Source organism: Malurus melanocephalus, unplaced genomic scaffold (genome assembly GCF_030028575.1).
Source record: "Malurus melanocephalus ecotype Western Australia unplaced genomic scaffold, MMel_1.1 scaffold_60, whole genome shotgun sequence".
Taxonomy (NCBI): Eukaryota; Metazoa; Chordata; class Aves; order Passeriformes; family Maluridae; genus Malurus; species Malurus melanocephalus.
Genome location: NW_026623292.1, coordinates 1,334,330 through 1,340,329, shown reverse-complemented (window position 1 = coordinate 1,340,329; position 6,000 = coordinate 1,334,330).

The window sequence follows — 6,000 nt, the reverse complement described above, 5'->3', positions numbered from 1 at the left end:
ATTACAGAGATTTAGTTTGAGACAGAGGGCTGAGAAATAATTTGTTGTCACTGGTGAGCAGGGCTTTATGAGACAGATGTTCTAGGAATGGCAGACCTAGAAGGAATAGATGCTTTCTATAGTCTTATAGATTGTTTTATGGACTAAACAGTTATTTCATATTGTGCTTGATCGCTGGGAACTTGACTCATTTATCTGTGTGATCTATTGCAGACCTATTCCTCAGTATTCCTGGAAATGCATGAAGCTTTTAAATGTCTGCTTCATGCCTGAAACAGCAAACACCTCATGTCCCTCTCATTTTAACCTATTAGTTATGAGTCTATCAAATACAGCAGTTCTGTAAATCAAATAGCTAAATTTTCAACTTCCACATTTCAGTAACAATATAAAYACGAAACTGGTGGTTAGTCCTGGTAATGACTGGCTAGTGAGAGCATTAACAGGCTGTGGGAAATCTTGTTAACTCTAAATATCTTGAGAAAAGACACTAGACTGCTGATAATGACTGCTGTGTCAAGAATTATTGATAAAAGTATTTTTCAGGAATAAGATAATCATTCATGTGAAGGAAGAGGGCTTTTTTCTTCCATAGTACTCTTCAACAACAGTTGAAGATGATAGGGAAAATTAGGTGGTGGGAAGCTGACAATCATTTGGTTTTAGGGATATTCAGTAGGGCAGTTGGTGTGTAAGTTGGTGTAAGAAGGGGGTCAGTGCTGTGTCAAAATTCATAGCTACACAACGCCCATCCTCTTCTTTCCTCTCACACAAAATTAGGCGCAGTAAATTTTTGAAATGAGAAGTTAAAATATTGAATGTGTTGAATTGCTTGAATGTTATGTTTCTCTTCACTGTAGCTGTATATCAAGAAGTCACATTTACTGAATTGCACATTAAGCTGAGATGGAAAGGATCCATAAAGATCATGAGTTCAGCTCCTGGTCCAGCACAGGACATCCCCAAGAGTCACACCATGTGCCTGAGAGTGTTGTACAAACACTTCCTGAGCTCTGTCAGGCTTGGTTGCTGTGACCACTGCCCTGAGGAACCTGTTCAGTGCCCAACCACCCTCTGCGTGAAGACCCTTATCCTGATTCCCAACCCAAACCTCCCCTGACACAACTTCAGGCCACTCCCTCTGGTCCTGTCACTGGTCACCATAGAGAAGGATCAGTGTCTGCCCCTGCTCTTCCCAGAGCATGTCTATRCTGACTCCCAGAGAAGTCTGGCTGCTGATACACAGTAGTGTTTTTGTTCCTTGGTGCTTTCGGGAACAATAGTTAAATCAGCATATGAAATCTGTGTCTAGAATTCAGCTGAAGAGAGCAGAATAGGCAGCAAACCCAGATTTTTATTTTACTGAAGTTTACCAACACTTTCTACATAGTTTACTCTTCCAGACAACTGTGATAATGTGGCTTTTACACAGACAGAAATAAGATGCTGTCATGAACAAAAAACTACAGAAATGATCTTTGCAAGTATGCAGACAAATCCTTTATCCTTAAAGCTGGAGGTAGTGGAAGATTTCGACAGAAACATATTGGAGAGGGAAGAGAAGAAGAGAAAGCTCCTGTTTGAAAGCTGCTTTCCATGGCCCAAGGATTGCAGACAGGCATTTGCAGGAAGTTGTCGGCCACCCGCTCTGCCACTTCAGTGGTCCAACACGCCAAAGAACAGGCTAGGATTYGAAAAAATACTTTTTCCAATAAATCAAAGTGGTGATTCCTTTTCTGTTTAATCTCTGCACTTTTCACAGAGACAGTGGGTTAGATTGCATTACAGGAAAATCAGATTACATTACAAAAATAATGTATTTGTGTTTGGGTGAAATGACTATGGATTGTTTAAATCTAGCAAAGGCCCAAGAGGAGTTTTGCAGCTATAACTCACCACAGCAAGTTCTTGCTGTCTGAGAAATGAAGTTTGCATCCCTAATTTTTTTTCTGCTTTGATAAGGCACTCTTACTGTCTCAGCAGCAGTACCAGTGGGGACCCTTCTGTCAAGACATTTGTTCAGAACCTGTCAGCTGTAACAAGCGAGTCCAATGATTGAATGGGTCAGGGGAGCTGTGGTAAATGGTTACATCTCTCTCACATCTGAATGACACTTGGCAAACACTGCCACATTCCCCTATTGATGTGCTTACTAACTTCCTTGAACATTATTGGGAAAGGTATATGCTCACTGAGGAATTAAAAAAGACATATCTCATTTAAAACAGAATCTCCTTTCTTTTGCATGTATTCTAACATGTCTCTTCTTGTAGCCAGAGCCACAGGCTTGCCCAAGTCCTCTGTACTCACCAGCTGTGACTTGATTTCTCAAGTAACATGTTGCTTAAAGTTGTATCTTACTGGGTTTCCTTGCATCTCCTTTTCCTGCACTCTAGGTTAAACATTACAACTTAAGTTCTCATAAAATAGCTTCAGTGTCCTTTCTTTTCATAAGGGTGTCCCAAAGATGACTGCATAATATTCTCTAACAATATGTGTGAGCAGGCATTGACTGGACTGGAYTGGACTGACTGTGTGTCACAGAGGAATTGGAGGTGTGAGGGGTAAACTTCCTCTGCTTTCAAAAGGTTTAATTGCAGCCATGCTTTTTTACATTAATTTTTGAGGCTAATAGTTTGTTCTGCTGAGACACCAGGCTACATTATAAAATAGCAGCTCATTCATGGGAGATTCCCCCATGCCCTCCACCCCACAGCCCTGTCTCCYCTGCCTGAGGCAGGCTGTGATCTCCCTCCTAGTGTCAGACCCGATGAGCCATGCCCATTGGTACCACAATTTGTGGAGCATCTTTAAATTGTTGAACTGTGAGCCCAGTAGGCCTAGAAAAGCTAAAGGATATGAAATGAGCCTCATCTCTGGTGGCTGTAGTGCCCRTGGTCCTTGGGTTCTGCCTTCTCCCCTCTCACCTCTGGCAGGCAGGAGGAAAGAACTTGCAGCTTCAACTCCACTCCTTCATCCAGCCTGTCTGGGGAGGTGGACGAATGCAAGAGCCACCAGAGCTTTCTGACATTGTCACACAGACAGAGGTGGGGGGAGGTTGGGTGAGGTGGTGCCTTGTCAGGAATGCATTGTCACCCCACAGCTTCCTCCAAGCCATGGGTAGGTCCCAGATCTTCCCCAAGGTTGTGTGCAACATGGACAAGGCACATTCCCAGGCTCCAAATCTCAGAATGCCAATTTTCATTCTAAAAATGACTTAGATGAGGTAAAAATAAGTGAGGTAAAAACAAACAGAATGAGTGCACAAGTAAGTCATGGTGTCAGACTATCTATGAGAACTTTTGTTCTTGCAGAGCTAATTCCTCTTTGTAATATTAAGGGTCCCAAATCTTATCTCTATATTGACTTATTCATTAACAGTTTGTGTGTATGAATAATTCACTATCTACATACTATAGCTCCACTTTAAATGCATTGCAAAGCATGTATTAGACAGAGATTGACCTCGACTGTGGTTAACATTAAGATTTATTGTTCAAGGAAGCTCCAGATATATTGACTTGAATCAAAGCCTGAAGGTTCAATTAAATTTGATACTGTATTAACAAAAGGCCACAAGTCACATTTCTTCTGTATTCTGCTTTGTGAAGGATGTCAGTTCTCTTTCTTTAATTTTTTTTTCCACTATGGTTGGAGTATAACTGTGATCATAAGCCGCTTGCCTAGCTCAGCCTGGCCTCCCTGTTTTATTTAGCTGCCTCTGGGATCCTTGCTAGAACATTATTAATGGGATGTCTTGCTCTAGCCTGAAAATAGTGTTTGTGTTTTCATCTACACTAGTAAATGTTTTTCTTTCTAAAGCCATTATTTAGGAGTAATGTGGTGGATTCTTTTCCTTTTTCACTTTAACCCAGGAGAAAACCTACACTGAAAATAACCCAAAGAAGATTCTATTCCACTGTGCTAAAATGGAATGGGATTGCTAACAATAAGGCAGGAGCAGGAACAAAACACTTGGAATTTGCCTCTGCTTTTGTCCCTCAGATCTGGGAGAAAATGAGGAAAGATTTCACAGACAGGCTAGGGAGTATGACCTTCTCTCTAGCTCCTGCATCTGATAATGTTCCCATTTCTCTCATGATTATTAGTGTGAACTTTTTATCCCTTTCCTTTTTCCTTTTCCAAAAAAAAAAAAATGCTCTGGTATCTTTGCACCATCACCGAGAGCTGCACATTTCATTGCTAAGCAACAATCAGCAGTGCACACAGCCTGGGCACCACACATGGACTTTCACTTTCATCTCCAAAGCAAAGAAACTTTCCCTCTGTGTTGCTGACACTGATCCTTGAAGGATGTGCCCCCGAAGTGGGGGAGTGTGAGGAGCCAAGGCTCGAGAGCTTTGTGTGTGTGAACACTCCAGCTYCACAATGGTGTTCTCATAGGGAAGGCTTCCTTAATTACACAGGAACACACACGCACCCACACATGCTTCATTGTGGAAGGGATGTTAAGGACTAGAGTCACATCCAAAGAACGAAGATAACCCAGATTTGAGGAACTGTCATGGAAAGAATAATTATTAAAACCAAGGAAAAGAGGAAAGTAATGGCACTTCTATATCTTTCAATACAAAGCCCTCCTAAAGKTGCCAACTTGGAGTTTGCATGAGACCTTCCTGCACTTCCAGCAGGACAGAGATGAAACAGGAAAGGCAAACCAAGGAGAGTTTGATAGGAAATGGATTGAGCAGGATCTTTAAATTACAGGAAGTTACTATGAAATTTACAGTTGTTAAGGAGAATTGTTTTTTAGTGCATGAATGTAAATTTCCACAGAAACAACTTACTCCTAGCCATAAACCACAGAAAAGCTGAGGGAAGGAGTAGCATTTTTGTGGCAAATATTTGTTCTCCTTGAAGAAGAGTCTACTGACAAGGCACCCAAATTACAGGTCACTCAATGTCTTGAACCTTCCCAGTTTTAGTGTTTCCAGAACAATAGTGTTTCCTCTGATTCAGATTCTGAATCTTGAAATTTATTGCACCACAGAGAGGACACAAAGAAGAAAATCAAACTGACTCTCCAAAGAGATTGTCACAGTCTCAGACTCTGATACCTGATTTTGGTCAAAGACTCCAACATAAAATGAAGGTTAGTGCTGCATCAGAGACAATGAGGACAGACCAAAGTAAAGCAAACATAATAAAAAAATCCCTGACCACACTGAACGGCTTCTTACAATGTTATGCATATGATATGCACTGATATGGTGCTAAAAACATTGTCCAGGTAAAAGGCAGCCAGAAGCTGATACCAGCTAATAGAAATGGGAGAGTTGCTGTAAGCAGTAGTAAGTTATTTCCATGAGGTCACTCACCATTACACTTAGCTAGAGTGCCTTAACATATCCATAAATCTTACTCAAAGTTCAGATTCTGGTCTCTCGGTGTATGCTTATGAGTCTCAGTGGGAACTGCTGTAAGATCCTTTGTATGGGACTATAGGGAAAAATTCACCTTCTTGCCCAATATAAAGCAAGCGGGAGAAATTCCAGTACCTGCAGGACAGATTCCTGATAATGAAGGGTGTCTGATATATGGCTTGTTGTAATGGATGGCTCCAAGAAAAGTGTACTTAGGCTGCTTTTAAGTATCTGCTTTAATTGCTTCATCTTGCACTCAGCTTGTGGCATATGTGGCATCCCCCTGATTGTACAGCGCTAGGATAGATAACTGCAAACCACAGGCCATTATCTATAGCTGTTCTTCATGTTGAGGGCAGATGGGGAATCTGGAATTCATTCCTCCTCTTCTGGCCATGACGTGTCCTCAGAGAGCAGGTGTCTCAGCCCTGTCTCAGCTAGAATTTAAGAGCAGGCTAATGATTCTTGCTTAGCACACCTCTGTGACCTGTCCTAAAAACCTGCCCTTCCCAAGGCAGGTGAAACTGGTGGGTACTCTTGCTACCAAAAGAAGCTGTGCAGTAACTCTGCTGCTCCAGTCTTTCTCTTGAAAAAAATGAGTGGTTTAGTATTTGGC